The following is a 19,305-nucleotide window of genomic DNA, read 5'->3' on the forward strand; positions in this document are numbered from 1 at the left end:
TACCGCAAGACCACGAGCTGCGGACAGCTGAAAATATCAAAATCCAAGCCACAGAAAGACTTTCACGTAAAACGATGTATACTGCAACAGTTCCATCCTGTTTACCTTCATATGCTCCCCCGTCAGATGTAATTAGCGAACGTATTCCACAAAATTCTAGGTATGGCTTACCCGTGATAGGATAACCTTTAAAGATGAGGCTACATGCAGTATACATTCTCATATAAGCTCCGAAAACCACCATAGAGTGCATTGTGGAAGGTACCTTGTACTGTTGCTAGTCATTCCCCGACCTTATGTGCTCGTTTCATTTCATGTCGCTTCTCAACGTTACATCTAATTATTACATCGATTTGACTGCGACTATCAGCACCCCACTAATACTGTGTTTGTACATTATAGGATTGATTTTCTTACTCATTTTCATTAATTTTCATTTTTCCACCTTAAGAGGAAGCTGTCATTCATCACATCAAAGATCAGTGTCTGTAGTAAGTAGACAGGACACAGTTAACGAGTTTGTGGGCGTGAAGACCCGCATTCTACGATTAAGTATAAGCGCGACAGGTCGAAGGTGTAGGTATGGTGCTAACAGCTGACGATTTTCATCACTACAGGGAAAATGCAAGTCTAGCGCCGATGTGTTCTCGGGCTCCACGATCTCTCGGCATAATGTCCTCCATCAACTGTCATGTGGTATCTGTCGGCAGGGTTCTAATATAACTGCGCCACTTGTCGTGATGTCACTGGTGTCTTGTGTGTTGTTACATAACTTTGTATCCCATGAGACGCTTATATCACAACAGCGGTATTGCCTAAAATATTTCATTTTCTACTGTGTAGAGAGTGCTCTGCTACGGCCAACTTTTCAGACTGCTGCAATCGTTAACACGCCTCGTATTCCTTCCAATGAGACATCACACTTGACACATTGTGCCCGGGGCAAATACAGTATTTCCGCATTCGCGTGCTATTTTACAAGACTTTCTGAGACTCACGTTATGTTTCGCATTTCTTATTGGTTATAGAGTTTATGATGAAAATCTGAAGATTAAGTACAACTTTAGATGATGGTTTGTAAGTCACCGACTGGACTAATGCAGCCATTGTACTATGCTTCAGTTTTCATTTTGTGGATCCTTTCAAAGGTAGCATGAGGAGTCTTCAATTCACTGAACCCATTTTCTAGAATGCCTTACTTACATAGTTAACTTCACTCTTATTGACAATATGCTGTTACTTATCGATTGAGCACATGAAGTCTGTGAATGAGTTCGCGATCATGTTATGGGACTTTATTTATACAATTCATAATCACCGGTTCTGGCCATTACCAACTACAGATCATAAAAATATTCTGATATAATTATCAGTGTCAGTTTATACACATAGGTACATTTACTATGCACCTAGGTATATAGATACTGATTTTGATGCTTATATTAGAATATTTTTATGATCTGAAGATGGCTATGGCTGAAACTGGTAATTATGAATTGTACAACTTATGTAATTAATACAGACTTTTACAGATAAAATGCTACAACTTGTCCACTACTTAGTCAGAACCATCTGTTAAATTTGCACTCATACAAAAAACTCATTATGTACTTTCATTATTCGGATGTAAAACTGTTCGTTCAAGGTAGCTTAGAATAGAGATTTTCAAGTTAACCAAGAAAACATTAGGGAAAATCCAAAGAATTTTTGTCACAATACTTGGTAGTATGACACCATAACTTTGTTCAGAGTCCTATATATTAGGAAGATATTCAACGTCATATTGACAGCAACATCATACGCGGAACGAAATTAGGTAGTAAAGTAATCCACTGTTCGTCTGGTCAGCAACACAGAATCAGAAAAAGACTTGGACAACCCCAGGAAAGAAAAGACACAAGATTAGGCTTCAATGTACCGTCGATGATGGTCATTACAGAGAGAACAGGAACTCTAACGAGACAAAGAAAAGGACTGAACAGACACAAAAAAACTTGAGTATTCCCATCAGTTTCTATAGCTCTGAATATCAACCAGTTTCGCTTAGGGTATATAAACAATAACAAATAATCGTAACATTCTCTCTCATCCAGGAATTACTTTGTAGTTATACTACACGATAAAGAGGGAGTTCATCTATGGAGAAAGGACATGACATGAAAGAAAACAGAAAAACTAAAGAGAAAAATGCAAATCTTTCAGATTTGTTGACTACCACAACCTTTTTTTATTTATTATTTTATTTTTTTTTTAGCGTTGCGATAACCAGAAATCATTAACAGCAGCGAAAAGAGGGTACAGATGTGAATTGAAGCAATTTTTTTTACGGAAAATATGAATAGCAGCAGCCGACATTAAAGGCCTGAGCTACGTCGTATGACGTCTAGCTTCGACTTTTGTCGGATTTAGTCGGAAGAGCTCGGTGAGTTTCGGATGCTTCCGACTGTCTCCGGAAAGGAAAGGTTCCGCAGCGCTCGCGCCACGCCAACCACAGACGATGTTTATTGCCGGTGCGTGCGCGCTCGGCACAAACACAATTAATTTAATTATCTGCACGGAGATGCTGGGCTGCGATAACGCGCTGTTCACCTCTTAACTCGCCCCGCGTGAGCTACTTGCTGGCAGCAAACAACCGCCCCACTTGCATGTCGACTGCCGGCGGCTGATGGCCACATTTGGCTCCAGCTACGTCACTAGATTTGTCAGACTTAACGGCCAAGTCATATGTCATACTAATCGCCTCTGTGAACTAAAAATGCTTGTGGGTGGAGGTCTTTTACCATGACACGAGTTACAGAAATCTCGGAGTTTACAGCAAAATAAGTATCAACGTCTATATCTAGATACATAGTAAGTGAACCTTGCTATATAACTATTGACACTGATACTTATATCAGAATATTTTTATGACCTGAAGATGGCTAGGACTTAAACTGGTAATTATGAATTGTACGTCTTTTGTGACCAAGACGGAGCTTAACAAACATAGTGCCATAACATCCTACTTTTGTTTAGAAGTAAGGACTCCACAAACTGAATCTTCGAGGCTCTTTAAATATATAGCGTTCTTAGTGGCCGGTACATTTTAGAAACTGATTTCCTGTATGATTATAGAGATGGCTCAGTTGTGATGCCTACAAATATACCAGATCTGTAGCGAAAAGATATACACATAGTGTGAATCAAATTTGTGTCTGTAATAATTCTTCATAAGGACATAAGACAAGCTGCAACGCAGAGAGACTGTAGTGAGATTACTGTACTGCCACACATGTCTTTACGTACAAGCTTTAGGTGTGAGGTGCATGAATGTAAAAGTCAGTATAAGCCGTAGGAAGAATAACTGGAAAATTATAGACCATTAAAATGATTTATCATAATTATGGAGGGAACTCGGAAACTAAGTTTTGTTTGTCTTCCAACTATCTCTGGTAATTGAGTTTATTTCCTTTTAAATTCTTTTTAGAGAAGCTTAAGGGTGATGATGATGAAGTCCCATACTCCGTGACGGAGCGTAGGGGAACGATGCGGAGGACCCGCACCGCTGTACTAGGCAAGGTCCTAGTGGAGGTGGTTTGCCATTGCCTTCCTCCGACCCTAATGGGGATGAATGATGATGATGAAGACGAAGCTTAAGGGTAAGTAAGGAAAATTTTCGTAACATTGTGCATAATTTTTATTCAGTACTCGTTTCAAGTTGTTTAACAAGACCCTTGGTGTTAAAGTTCAAACTGTTTTCCTTCTCTATTACAACTGATGGGAGACAACGCAAACATACCTGTGCAGCGCCATTACTTAGAAGAGAAAATCTTTTTGTTGATGATATCCATACGTGCATTGTTTCGTCTGAAAGTACGTTCATGCAGGTTTTGTGTTGAAATTTCTTCATGGTTCGAATTGAAAACTAACATTCTAAGATGACGTTAGTTTAATCAGGGCGATCAAATGTACCTAAAGGAAGAAACATCATTTTCTATGCTCCTCTCTTCTATGCCCTGAAATCTCTAGACAATCAGCTTGTCGTGCTGATGAAACAGAACAGCAGCTGTCTTCGTCATCTCGTCAATCATTTCGATCTGGAAGAACTCTGATATATCTGGAAGAGCGTTAATGTGTAATTTACCCGGTGCACTTCGGTAATGTTCGCACGCAACTACAGTCCACATTATGTTCTTTGCAGTCGATTTACATGGCTATTTAAGTAATTAGAATTTCCAATGTTTACTTTCTCCCACATAAATGAGACAGAAAAAAAGCGTTTGATCAGCTGATGATTTTTCTTATTATGTTGGGGGCAATGTGACAGACTATAATCTTTCGCATAACGTAACGACGCTAGTCATCACTCCACTGTCAACGAAAGATGCATACTGGAAACAGCCCTTAACATTTGGCTAACCCGTTCTGTGCTGCATCAGCTTTCAAATTCGAGCAGCACTAGATTAATGAGGGAAACAAGACAAACTGTTTTGCGGGTAAGCTAATACCTGGAATATTGGTGAGCGGGTACAAATAGAAAAGTTACTTCCGAAACGAAAATTTTGCAAAAGTGGATCGTGGAATGGTAATGTGAAATGAAAATGTGTTTCCCTATGCCCAGTGTGTGTGTTTTTCTTTTCTTTTTTTTTTTAGTTTTCAGTCGGAACATTCTTCCTTCCTTCCTTCCTTTCCACTTCCTTAGAGTTCCGTGCCGTGTTCTTTCGGTGCGCCCAGCTACACCTTGCAGTTAATAGCCAACTCTAAACTGTAATAAGCGCGACTCGCGCAAAAAGGCTAAAATCGTTCAGTGATACAATCTCTGCCAGTCAAAGAGGAAAATATTCGTGTAATGCGGACTTAAACGAATTCCGAGAATTCGATTTGTGGAGCTATTACCTCTTCAGATATTGCAGCAGGAGAAGAGGCTAAAAAAGCCGTAAACCGCCCGTGTCCGCGGAGCCGTAGGCAGAAGTAGGGGAGGGAAGGGTAGGGGGTAGTGGAGGGGGAGGCAGGGAGTCGAATCAATTTTGGCGCTCTTTTATGTCCCGGCTGGTTCAGTGGTTGCTGGGGCGTAGCCTATTTCCTCTGGACGGATTTCGTGTTTGATACTCGTCGGTTCGCCAGACGATAGGCGGGGCAGAGGACCCACAATCCATCGCGCTCGAGGCCTCTGCGGTGCTTTCAGTCTTCAGCATCTCCTGGAAACGCTGCTTCGCTGGGAGCAGAGCGTGAGGTGTGCCAATTTATGGCGGCAGAAAAACGGCTGCCCTTCCAAGGTGGAGTAAATGATAAAGACAATCTATGATAGAACTTTCAGATAAGAAACGACGACAAAACAGTCTGCATACCGTAGGACACCGGCGTGTTCCAATTTCATTCTGTGATGATGTTCCATTTAGACCCATAAAATTCACACACTGATGAGGCAAGTTGTAGCAATCACTAATGTATTATTTATTATTCAAGACAAGATGAAAGGTAACCTTACACAGCCCAATATTTTGCACGCTAGTTTGGGAGGCAGGACGTTGAACTAGACAAATGGTAATCGGGCACCGGATTAAATAAATGTTGATTGCTACCTGTGCCAGCCTGGCAATTTACTAAACTCGTCTCGTCTCAAAAATCTATCACATAGGTGGCTAAAATACGGAAATATTCAGAAAAAAAAAAGTGGTATTATTCTGTTCACTCTTCGCACTTACCCTACCTAATAAGGAACGAAATGAAAAGAAAAAAAATACAATTTTTATGGTGTGTATCTTACAGGATTCTGCGTCCCCTCCAAAACAAGTATGATTGTAAGCAGCATTTCTTACTAACAATAATTCGAAAAATAATCTTATTCAGTGCATCCACCTTAAAAAAAACTCAGGGGTCTATAAAATTAGCTGTGACACATGTGCAGCCAATTGCACAGGATCGACAGGACGAGCAATTGAAGAACATCTCTTAGGAAAAAAAAAACAAATATATACAACTCGTCCTTTGATGATTATTTATCAATTTCAGGCCATAAGCCTAAAGAAGTTCATGTCGTCAGTACCCTGCAGACTTGATGTCCTTGAAGAATTAAAAATTTTCAAACCTCCTTCACTTAATGGCGGTTTCACTCTGAATAAACAGTTGAGCCTATGTAACTAAAATTTCTTTAATGGTGTAGAACCCTTACTTAGAAATGCTTAAGACTGTCTCCTCATTTTCCTCAGCGTAGACTCTAAAATATCGTCTTCCTCTCTCCTTTTCATTTCTTAAGTTTTAATTAGTTTTCATACAAATTGTATAGAATATCTGCTGTTGTAATGTCCTCTATAAATTTTTATTTTACATAATACTGGCTGTTGACTTGCAAGATGAACACATACGTGCTATTTAAAATATTTTTATTGATGTAAGCGCTACTTTCTTCGACTGTTAATAAATGACGCGACTTGTTTCGTTTCCACGCTGTGGCATCTTCGTCTTGTGAACCGCTTAGTCTGATGCCACCTCCAGTGCCTGTTTCCTCGTACAGCCCTTAGCGGCGTACAGTGTGCTACGTCATGTAGCTGTAATTTTTACTTACACGGAACGCTGTTACGTCAGTTCCATTACTTGTAATTTTTATACGGTTTTAAAATTGGTTGTTAGAATTTATTTTATACTACAAGAACATTTTGCTCGTAAACCTGTTTTCAACTGTCACTACATGTGAGTATAAGCCCCTCATAAATATAATAACCATCTACTCTTGTTTTTTCCGCTACATCAATCGTTTTGTCATCTTTTATAGGTGATTGTTATTGGTTTTTTTCTGGTGAAGATACGCTCTGTCGGTATCTAAACCAGGTCAAGTTTAATCTTATAGCAACCGGTTGGCTGTATTATATAAATCGTATCTCTTCACAGCGTTAACGTTGATTAAAGTTTTAGCATGAGTGAGTACATTCCGCAGCACAATTTTTATTGATTTACGACGTAATTTATATTACCATATGGTAACAACGTATTATTGGTAGTTTCATCGTCTGGCGATGACGATTTTGTATTTCACTTCCAAGGTGCTGTGAATACTTTTATTAACCTCACGATGGTCAGACGACTGAAAACGCATTTTTAAATAAAGTATTTTACCAGCAGCTCAGGACGGTATGATGACATTTATCAAATACAGAAGAGCTGTGGGGCACCACCTTCTGAAAATATCCTGGAAATTCAGAACAAAATTTGAGCCATCAACAGAGACACAGACATTGTAGATGACTTTTCCTCCAATCTTATGGTAAATGACGTGTTAGCAGGGAGAGTATCTTGCCATATATCAGCATTATATAATACCTAAAAGTTTAGACTCGTAATACAATGATAACAGAGCACATCCTTGTACCTGCTATCTCCAACAAACCCATTTTTCCCAATACAAGGACTGTGATTGGTGCAATGACGATGTGAGGGAAAGATGTCCTTTAGTCTATATAAATTTTATTTCCCGACGTCGAAGTGAATCATTGGTTTCGGATAAGAAACGACAAGAACGAAGACGAAAATATTGCAGGCTACAACAGAACATGACAGTACACTGTCAGAAATGATGACCGTATAAGAGTGTTCAGTATAATAGTAGAACAAAAAGAGATGAAAACAAATGATAGTGGAGCAAATGTCTACAGATAATGGATTCGGGACAAAGTAACTAGTTGAAGAGAAAGAGGATAGTATAACAGCACCCATTTTTCCAAGACAATACTTACAGAAGAAAATAAATAAGAAAAATGTGTTTTATAATACTTTCTAGAGTATAGATTTGAATGTCAGGAAGTCGTTTCTGAAAGTATTTGTATGGAGTGTAGCCATGTATGAAAGTGAAACGTGGACAACAAATAGTTTAGACAAGAAGAGAATAGAAGTTTTCGAAATGTGGTGCTACAGAAGAATGCTGAAGATTAGATGGGTAGATCACATAACTAATGAGGAGGTATTGAATAGAATTGGGGAGGAGCTTGTGGCACAACTTGACTAGAAGAAGGGATCGGTTGGTAGGACATGTTCTGAGACATCGAGGGATCACCAATTTAGTATTGGAGGGCAGCGCGGAGGGTAAAAATCGTAGAGGGAGGCCAAGAGATGAATACACTAAACAGATTCAGAAGGATGTAGGCTGCAGTAGGTACTGGAAAATGGAGAAGCTTGCACAGGACGGAGTAGCATGGAGAGCTGCATCAAACCAGTCTCAGGACTGAAGACCACAACAACAACAAACAGGAAGAATTACAGTGTTATCAATAATTTTCACGACTACTGCAGACTGAAAGTGAAAGAGAAATGTTGATATGCAGATGGTAGAAAGAAGGCAGATACAACTGCTGTCTGTGATATAAGCCTGAAGTCTCTTCAGAAAGTTGGCGACTGATGTAAAGATAAAACGATTCATTGGGTTAGATAGAGCAGCAATCAGTCGTAGAATTAAGTTGCTTTAATATGACATTTATAGTCACAACGCAGATCAGATTTCGACCAGTGTCAGGTCATTCTCAATGCAGTGCGGAATTGCAGCAGTTGGTCGTGCTCAAGTGAATGCTTACACAGTAATGGTTGAACTGTGAATGCTTACACAGTAATGGTTGAACTGTGTAAGCATTTACTTGAGCACGAACAACTGCTGCAATTCCGCACTGCATTGATAATGACCTGACACAGGTCGAAATCTGATCTGCGTTGTGACTATAAATGTCATATTAAAGCAACTTAATTGTACGACTGATTGCTGCTCTATCTAACCCAATATAACCACAGTCGTTGCGTGCATCCACCCCATGGAGGGCAACCTGATAAAACGATTCAGTTTCCAAAATTATTGCTGTGGTGTATCGTGAAAGTGCATCAGATGGAACTTAATATTATTTAAATCCACAATATATTTTTGCAGCATTTAGTATTTTTTGTATTTACTAACTTAATCAACGAAAACCGTATTTGTTAAATTTGCTTTTAGCATCAGCTATCCATCACAGTTTTTAAAACAGTTATAAATTAGCTATCACTTCACACATATTGGTACTGTATAAGTACCCGTGAATCGGCGTCGCCACACTATGATTTGCTTCACACTGATGAGCCAAAACATTATGACCACCTGCTTAATAGCGTGTTTGACCATCTTTGTAACGAAATACATCACTGATTCTGAGTATCAGGGATCCGACAGTTTGTTGGTAGGTTTTCGGAGTTATGTGGCGTTGGATGTCTACGCACAGGTTTTGTAATTCGCCTAAATGACGGGCCGCTGTTTTGCGTACGCGGTGATGGCGCCCGATAGCGACCCAGACGGGTTCCTTAGGATTTACATCAGACGAATTTGGTCACCGAGGCATCAACGTGAGTTCAGTATAATGCTCCTCAAACCACTGTATCACGGTTCTGGCTCCGAGAAACGGGCTATTGTGCTGCTGAAAGATGACATCACCGTCGGGGAAGACATCAAGCATGAAGGGATGCAGGTGGTTCGCATCTATCAGCCAGTCTTCGATCACAAACACAGGTCCCATGCAAGCGCAGGAGAATATCCTCCATATCGTAATACTGCTCCCACGAGCTTGCGACTGTGCCGCGTTGCACGTTTTGAGCCTCCGTTCACCTCGATGACGGCGTTTGTGATGACGACCATCGACTTAGTGTAGCAAAAATGTGATCCACCCGAAGAGACGACAATTTTCATTTGATCGATTGTCGAATCCCAACGGTCCCGTGCCCACTGCAATCATGATTGACGATGTCGTTGGGCTGACATTTGAACAAGTAGAGATGGTCTTACGCGAAGCTACATGTTCAATAATGCACGATGAACGGTGTGCTCCGAAATACGTGTGCGTGCGTCAGCATTGTGCTCTTTAGCCAGAGAAGCCACAGATCACCACCTATCCTACTTCACAGAGCAGACACGCTTCCGAACCCAACGTTCTGTGAACACTCGTGGACTTCCAACCATTTAGCGCCTAGTGATGGTTTCTCTGTCCCACCTCTTTCCGCAGATGCTCACGACAGTAGCACGTGAACATTCGACCAGTTTCGCCGTTTTCGAGGTACTCGTTCACAGACTCTGCGAAATAATGATCTGTACTTTGTCAAAGTCGCTTATCTCAATTGAATTCCCCATTTGCAGCCCCTATCTTCGCTATGGTGACCCCCCCTCCACGTCTGCTCCGCTTACGTACTTTAGCTATTGCGTCACGTGCCCTCAGCGCCAACAAGCGGCATCCAGCCTGGCGTTATTAGCTAAACTGATCAATGTCATACTTCTTAGCAATGGAAATATTTCTGCAAATCTAACAGATTTCACAGTTCATACAAAAAACAAAATATATTGTTATTAGCAGTACAAGCTTCAAGTCAATATTATAACAGCATCGAAAATTTAAGCACTGTTAGTACCGAGCTCCGATACACTGTGTCATCCTTAGGGTAAGTGGAAGACGATGTTAAAGATCTCGCTATCTTTTGAAAACACAAGACACCTTTTCAAACTGGTGTTAGAATACTCGTGTGTTGGGTCTTTGTTAGTAGGAGAAGATGATGCGGACATGCATCCACATCACTACTTTATGAACATAAGATAAAAATTGGGATATTAAGTAGGCACAATCATGCTATGGTATTCTACACATGACTAAAAGTGACATGATGAGGTCGAGCAGTTCTACGCGCTTCAGTCCGGAACCGTGCGACTGCTACGGTCGCACGTTCGAATCCTGCCTCGGGCATGAATGTGTGTGATGTCCTTAGGTTAGTTAGGTTTAAGTAGTTCTAAGTTCTAGGAGACTGATGACCTCAGATGTTAAGTCCCATACTGCTCAGAGCCATTTGAACCATTTGACGTCATGACCGGGGGATCACTCGCCATCTAGTGTTGTGGTATGTGTTCCACAATCCGACGTCAGAAATAATATAAAATAACTCTTTCTATTGTTTAGTTTCCAGCATTAATGTAGGACTACCGAGCCAGGTGGCGCAGTAGTTTGCACACTGAACTCGCATTCGGGACGACGACGGTTCAAACCCGCGTCCTACCATCCTGATTTAGGTTTTCCAGTACTTCCCTAAATCGCTTAAGGTAAATACCGGGATGGTTCCTGTGAAAGGGCACGGCCGACATAGTTCTCCATTCTTGGGAGCGATGACCTAGCTGTGTGGTCCCCTCTCCCGAACAACCAACCAACCTAATGTAGGACTGAAATTACCGAACACCCTCGATCTGTCACAAATATAGCTCGTTAGATACAACTCTCCAAGCACTTTAAACGAAAGTTGTACTTGTTTTAGTAGAAACTGCTTGCCAGCATACAGTGATTGTGATAAACTAACTGAATATATATTTCGTAATTACCTTGTATTGTCAGTATCGCAGGAGGCTGTCTTTAAATATAGTCTTGCAGTATTCTTGTGGAAAACTTATTTGCCAAGATCGCATGGAAAGTTACAAAAATTACTAGTTTCGACCAGTTAAATGGCCGTCTTCAGATCACGTTAAGAGAAAGCAGTGTTTTCATTGGTTTTTAAAGCCAGACGCTTTTTCACAATAATGTTCACAATTCCAAACCCAAGAACTGTAGTTTCAACGTTATGTACCATTGCGTTGTGTGGTATAAAAGATACATCATCATAAAGATGAGTCTGCATATTGTTGCCAGCTGCATTGTTGTATAGCGTATGTATATTGTAACTACAAGATTTGGGTTTGGAATTGTAAAGATGATTGTTAAAGGCGTCTCGTTTTAATAACCGATGTGGACACTGTAATATTTCTGGCTTAGTCAGCCATCATATTAGGCTCCCAGGGCAGTGGAAATGACGAAATGTGGTGTGAGGTACCTGTGACAGATGTTAGATTCGGTACCATTCCCGTGAGAAAGACCGCCTCCATAAAGTATAGTTGTTATTATTAGTTAAAATACTCATTGGAATGACTTCACTTTTTAATATAAATATCTCTCAACAGCTGACTATCAATCAGTCATTTTAGAATTATTAAAAACAATTTAAATCAAAAACAAAAGACTGACGAAATTGCAGACGAAGCACTTCGGAAGCGTTCGGGTCACGCCTTTTCTGGTATGGCGCCAGAAGTGTTGCGGACTGTTCGTGACTCTGGATTAGGTATTCGAGAAGAACAGACATGTTGTCTGTTGTAGAATGTGTTTTCAATTTTTATTTAAGTTCCTGTTCGTCACTCTGGATTAGGCAGTCGAGATTTACAGTCATGTTGTCTGTGGCAGGATGTGTTTGCCAGTATTTAGTATTAAAAGATTCACTCCGGTAATCATGAGGCACAGACACGTGCCACAAATAGTGTAAAGATACGTTTTCGTAAACATTGTGTTTGATCATGTACTTTGCTGTATCAGAAGGTGTTGTATTAAGATCATGTAGTCTTCTCGTGTGGCATCCCAAAAAAGTGATACATTATTTCAGAACATAACCTCGCTAAAAGTCAGTTTCAGCCTCAAGATACAGAATCTACGACCTGCGTGCTGTTTTCTGCGCTGGGGACATCAACTTGAAGACAGCAGGTTAGTGAACTATAACAGAACCTTCGTATTCCACACAGTGCTGTGGAAACAACTAGACGCCTCACGTGTACTGCATGCACAGATCAAATGTGCTCAGTGACACGTCATCTGCAGTAATGCAGAGGAGGTAAAGGAGGATGATCGTTATTAATACCAACAATCAATTCATTCTTCCTTTCTTGCCATAACACTACTTTTTATTATATGAGCTGAAGACGGCAATTTAATTGGTCGAACTACTAATCGTTGTATCCTACTTTGCGAATTTGGCAAGTACCATTTTTTCCAAAATAAGACAGCAACAAAAGAATATATTCTACTTGGTAACGACTGACATGCTGGTCTCATCTGTATTTTGAATGATTACCAGACAAGTGTGGCATACTTTTTAAAATCTTTTATTAATATCATTTTTCCAGCCCGATTTGCTAGGTGGGAGCACTTACGGAGATCACGTAAAGACAGATATTCAATTTTCGAAAGTAGTCAAACAATACAGTGCGAGTATTGTATGATCTATTTTTCCTCTGTTTTCTTTCGAAATGGTTTTCAGACTAGTGAAGCCATTTAATATAAATATTTATGTTCATTTATCATGAATTGAAAAAAATCCCTATTTCTGATTATTTATGCAATGAACGCCAAAACAGCAAGAGCAACAAATAAAATTTCTCACGAAGGAAACTCTCCACCCCCACATCCCCATTACAGCCCCCTCCGTTTTAGGGCTAAATTGGCCCAGTGCATAGTCAGTCAAAAACTGAGAACAAATCACGCATGAAAACAGGATGAAGGAGTAGTGAATTGAGAAAAAAGAAGCAACATAGAAACAGTGAACGGTCCAAGCTCAAGATACGCAACATCGAGCGAATTGCAAGAACTACGGTGTCTTGATTGTGTGGTCACGGTGTTGGGATGCAAGGTGGGAGATCCGTGTTCAGACCTCCCTCGTGCTCGGCCCCCCTCCTTTTTTTTCACATAATTACGAACTGTCCGTCCGGTCATTGACGTGTCTGTTCTCCTTCTGTAGCATTGGCCATTGTTATACTATACCTTGATTTTAGAATGTGAGTCATTTGATAAGAGTTAGTAAATGTGATGGCTATAGAGAGCAGGCGAGATGCTGCACAGATCTCTCACAGGAATGGAAACAACAAAAACGGGTGTGAACTGTGTTACAACAAAGGAACTCAAAAGTCAGAACTCCCACAACGGAACGCATGATTCGTAACAAATGGTACTTGCATAGAACAAATACTAGGGAAGTTCGTCTGGTGGTCCCTTCCTTAACCTTTCTGTTGCAAACCGACGTTACACCAAGACATAAACACAAATTTAAAAACAGCGCACTGACACATCAACGACTGGACGAACAGTTCATAATTTTGTGAGGGGAAAAGAAAAGGGCACGAGGAAGATTCGAACACAGATCTTCCACTTCGCAGTCCAATACCATGAACACACAACTACGACACCGTGGTTCTTTCAGTGTTGCACATCTTAAGCTTAGACCAGTCACTGTTTCTATTTTGCTTCTTTTTTCGCAGTTCACTACACCTGTTTTCATGTTTGATATGTGTTCAGTGTTTGACGGGCTATCCAATGAGCCGTCTTACCACTAAATTCGAAGGGGCTCTTGTCAGTCAGCTCTCAGTATAAGAGTAAAGAATGTTTCATCTACTAAAAAGTCCTTTCCATAAAATAAATGATGCACATTGAGCGAAATTTTGATATTCATTCATTTTGTATTTTAGTAATATTCGATTTTAATAATTTAAGTTCAAGATTGAAAAAAAAATCTATTGGCACAAGAAGAACAATTATTGACATGCTAAAGTATGACAAAAATCACTGCACGGTGTATAAAACAACTTAGAATCAATAAGTTTTCTAGGTTACTGCAAAACGCGATGAAAACTAAAAGGAAAAACGATTAATGATTTTAACTTTCAATCCAAAATTGAATGATGAAGTAGAATAAATAAAACCAAAGGAATTGCATGGAAGTGTGGAAACGACGTGTATAACGGAGGACGAGAACAGAGCGAAAACTGAAGTAATAAGTCATCAGCTTACTTACGAAAATCTATCAAGGGGAGGACACGGCGTTATGATCACGGATTTAGTTCAACTTCTGTACATCACGAGCAGGCCATTAAAACAAAGCACTATTCAAGTTGTAAGGTGCACTACACTGGCAATTCCGAGAAAATCGCAAGAGAAGTTTCACGCGTCTATTATGTAAAGGAATCAACGAGCAACTTGAACGGATGTCCTATGACGTCCGCCCAGACCAAACGCAACGAACATTACCGAACAAAAAAATTAAAAAAAAGTGGTTAGCATTTCGAACTACGGAGAAAGTGTCTGAGGCGACGGTTCGACTCCCTTTCAAACCTTCGTTTGTGTAGTACAATTGTAGGATCTGTGATAGTCAGAAAATTTGCAGGTACACTATTCGTTCTTGCTACATTAGCAACGTCTCAGGGCTACGCGGTTTAACTGCCAAATGGGGCCTGCATCTGTGTCTGCAACTCGAAGCGTCGACGTGCAAAGTAGTTCCAGATATCTTAACAGACTGTATGCATAAGTGGCTTCGCTAATCAAAAAAATGGCTCTGAGCACTATGGGACTTAACAGCTATGGTCATCAGGCCCCTAGAACTTAGAACTACTTAAACCTAACTAACCTAAGGACAGCACATATCACCCAGCCATCACGAGGCAGAGAAAATCCCTGACCCCGCCGGGAATCGAACCCGGGAACCCGGGCGTGCTTCGCTAATCACGTCAGGCATACATTTTCAGGAAAACTCTATGCGTTTCTTCATTTACCTGTCGATAGTTATAAATATGTTTTTTTCTAATAATTAAATTTAATTAAAAATACTAAGTAATCAAATAAATGCAAATGCTTTTTAAATTATGTAACCTCTCAAATGTCACATAAATTAAATAATATGACCAGTGAGGAAAAAAGATAGATTAAAAATTAAGTTTGAGTGGAAGTCAAACCATTGCTTCATGCACTTGGTTTTACGACGCTCGAACGCTAACGATTTTTTTATTTTTTTTCCATTTTCTAGTTATTGTCTGTTGCGTTTGATCCTGGTGGACGTCACACTGCATCCTACCATTTGACCACCATCAACTCTATCGTCCGGCACCAATGTACAGATACATCACTTACATAACAGACGCGTAAAACTACTCTTGCAATTTGCTCGGAATTGCGAAAGTAGTGCACCTTGTATTGTATTGTATGGAACCGGGCACCTAGAAACGATGGAGAGGCTTCGTCCCCGCCATAGCCCTCAGTGGTCCACAGCCCCACAACAGGCTACAGCAGTCCACTCATCCCACCGCCGCCCCATATCGAACCCAGGGTAATTGTGCAAGTCCACTCACCCCATCGCCACCCCATATCGAACCCAGGGTTATTGTGCGGATCGGTCCCCAGTGCACCCCCCCCCCCCCCCTCCGCCCTATTCAGGTAATATGGAAGGTGAAACGAGGGGTTATTCAGATTACCATAGCACAGTGATCTGAAATTATATATCATGTAAAACGCAATTGAACTGCGAATAACAAATATATTTTTAGGAATTTTTGAGAAACTTTCTTGTAGAGAACAGCGGTTTTTCTTAGTACTTTAAAACGAAAATAAACAGTCTCCACCGCAAGAAACCCTTTTTTTTGTGGTCAACTGCAGCTGACGTTCGTGGAGTTCGTAACGCCTGCTGCGTTCACCACCACCGCCAACCATCATGGTATGAGGTCTGAAGATGCTCAGAAATTGACCGAAAACGGTAATCACAGATGTAAAGGTTTCTTGCGGTTGAGCCTGTTTATGTTTATTTTAAAATATATTTTTGTTATGTGACTTGTAAAAAATAGATTACACTGCTGCTTATCTTATGCGTAAGTCTCAGAGTTGGAAATGATTAATGAGAAGGAGAGATAGGAAAATTCGCTAAAATATACGGTTCCAGAATTTTCTTTTTCTTCGGATAGTCAAGAAAGCCACCAGACGCTCCGGAATAGCGGTAGTGTTGAAAACGCTGTAGCACCTCGGTGTGGGCAGTCGCCGCAGGGTTTGTGCGGGCAAATCGAATTTGCTACGGCGCTGAATGTCGGGTAACAAGCCAGGCGTGGCCTGGGAAGCCAATATTATCTGCCTGCTGCAGAAACTCTGTTGTCGCCCCTGGGGAGCTGTTTATTTCCTAGCTGCCTCAACGCGTTTCTGCGGACACAGAAGGTATTTAGCGGTTGCACACCAAGCAGATGGGCAAAACGAGGTAAAGGACTAAACTACGCTAACGGCTAACTGATGTATCTCCAAATTGCAGTGGAGCACACAGTGTACGCAACTGCGATCTTCGTTTATAAGGAAAATACCATCTTTTTAACGTAATGTGCAAGCATGTTAGGAAGTCCCTTGGATAGCACTTCCGAATTGTGCCACAGAGGCACCTGCTCACGCAACAGTAGACAACCTTACAAACCAACCATAATTTATCGCTCACCAATCCGCTTAGCGGTGCTCAATGCTAGTATTGCAATTTCAGTCATGCATGAAGATTGTACTGAAATGCTCTTTCGCTTATGAAGCATAGCTAGCAGAACTATCTTTGTGACAGCATAATTGACGCATTGACAGTGTTGTGGTCTTGCATTGCCTGGCATGAAATAATAGTAATTTTGTTAGTTATAAGTTCTCTGAAAGGAAAGTGTTGCAATATATTGTCCGTGTACCCATTAGATTTTATAGTTAGGTGGAAAAAGTTAGCTACAGTAATTTTATTACACAGGTTACGCACAACACACCTTTTTTCACATCATGCAGGGCCTCTTTGTGTAACTTACGGGGATTTTCATATCTCCAACTTTCATTCTTCTAAGAGTTCACGTCCCCTACAAACGCAACCACGCTGAAAGTTGTAAAAGAGTGGAGGTGTAGTCGGCGAACTGACTGTTAAACAAATGAATCTCTAAGTGCAGCTGACTAACATAGAGGTTTGCGCCCTTCTGACTTATGATTATTTGAGCACATGTGACTAACGTTGTGTATACAAACGCAGCTGACTGATAATGAATATACAAACTCCATGAAAGATGACAAATAGACAAGCATAATGGACTGATAATTAATATACTCGCATATGTGACTATAATTCTTAAACGCAAAGGAATGAATGTACTGTTATTTAAACAAAATTGTATACACGGCTAATGTTTCTGACAGTATAAGACCACTATATGACCTATATGACATGTCAACTCACACAAAGGAACATATAGAAAAATCTCCAGCCAGTGTCTTGCCACTGTACTTGACGAAACATTATACGTGTGGATATACGTCATGCAGGAAACACTGCAAGGCAAAGCATTCATGTAATAAATGAACAAGGTAGTGCAGGTCAGGGTGGCTTGAAAAATGGTTCAAATGGCTCTGAGCGCTATGGGACTTAACATCTGTGGTCATCAGTCCCCTAGAACTTAGAACTAACCTAAGGACATCACATACATCCATGCCCGAGGCAGGATTCGAACCTGCAACCGTAGCGGTCACGCGGTTCCAGACGGAAGCGCCTAGAACCGCACGGCCACACCGGGCGGCGTCAGAGTGGCCTAGAGCCCTCTAACTGATACGCAGCTCTACTTGGACCAGTGAGAAACGATTTGCTTCTACATAACTAAGACGTTTACAGAAATCCTTCTCATTGTGATGAGGTCTGCGACTTCCCAGTGTTCGTTGACAACATAGAGTCTATTACTTTCTTGAAAGAACTGAGTCTTTTGAAGTCAGCTACAACCTTCATAAGAAATTCACAATTTTAATATCCTTGATGAAGGTGAGTCATCCCTCAAAATTGTGTTTTCTATGTGTGATTAACGCCCTTTCCCAAAGACGGAGTGTAAACAATCGTCGACTCTTGTACAGTAACGATTTTTCATTCAGTCAAGTCTGCGAGGTTCACAGACGACGTATTACTGGCAAAAATCAGATTCAGACGACTGTAGGCTACAAACTTCGTACGTTTTTCGGTACGTTTTTGGCATCTGCAGTGTTTTGAACATAACAGTGCTTTAGTATTTACAATATTCAGAACGAAGCACACGCAGTATAAATCTCATAGCAGATAAAAACTGTGTTCTGTTCCGGGACACGTATCTGAACGCTTGGATTTGATGCCAATACTCTTGTCATCGAAGCTGCGGTGGTAGCTACTGAGTCGTATCAAGATAGCTCGGTTGGCAAGAAAATTGCCGCAAAACACAATGATCCTGCTTCGACACCTAATCCGGCACACAGTCTAAATTTGTCAAGGAGTATCGCAATAGTGAACATTCTGCTGGAGAGTGAAGTATTCGTTCATGTACAACGAAGTTTCAGAGTCTAGTACAAGTCTACATGGTGCAAGCTGGGCACCTTACGTATGGAACGCATTGCTTCTCCGTGCAAGAAGGAGCTTATGTCGCCTCGTACTACGATCACACGTGGCACTCTCCCAGGAGACTGTAAAAATAAGCAGACATTATTTCAATCACAGACGTCTGCTGCTCTGAATTATAAATTATTCAAACAGTGAGACTCATTTCACGTACGCATTTTATTAATACAATAGACACGATTTCGGAGAATGTGGTGCATCAAGACGTAATTTCTTTTTAATTTTTTTTAGTTTGCCAGCATGGATCTGTCTGATTTTGGTGGAATAGCCTCTCAGTTGCAAACCTTGGACTTTGAATTACAGGGTTTTGGGGACGAATTTAGTGGT

General features: G+C 40.7%; 1 protein-coding gene across 1 annotated transcript in view; it reads right to left on the minus strand.

The window, feature by feature from the left end:
* The window catches only part of LOC126088255 (retinal homeobox protein Rx-like), a 183,100-nt gene that overhangs the window by 143,457 nt on the left and 20,338 nt on the right, over window positions 1-19,305 (minus strand). The gene's annotated exons all lie outside the window — the stretch shown is intronic.

The sequence above is a fragment of the Schistocerca cancellata genome, chromosome 6, assembly GCF_023864275.1.
Source record: "Schistocerca cancellata isolate TAMUIC-IGC-003103 chromosome 6, iqSchCanc2.1, whole genome shotgun sequence".
Classification (NCBI taxonomy): domain Eukaryota; kingdom Metazoa; phylum Arthropoda; class Insecta; order Orthoptera; family Acrididae; genus Schistocerca; species Schistocerca cancellata.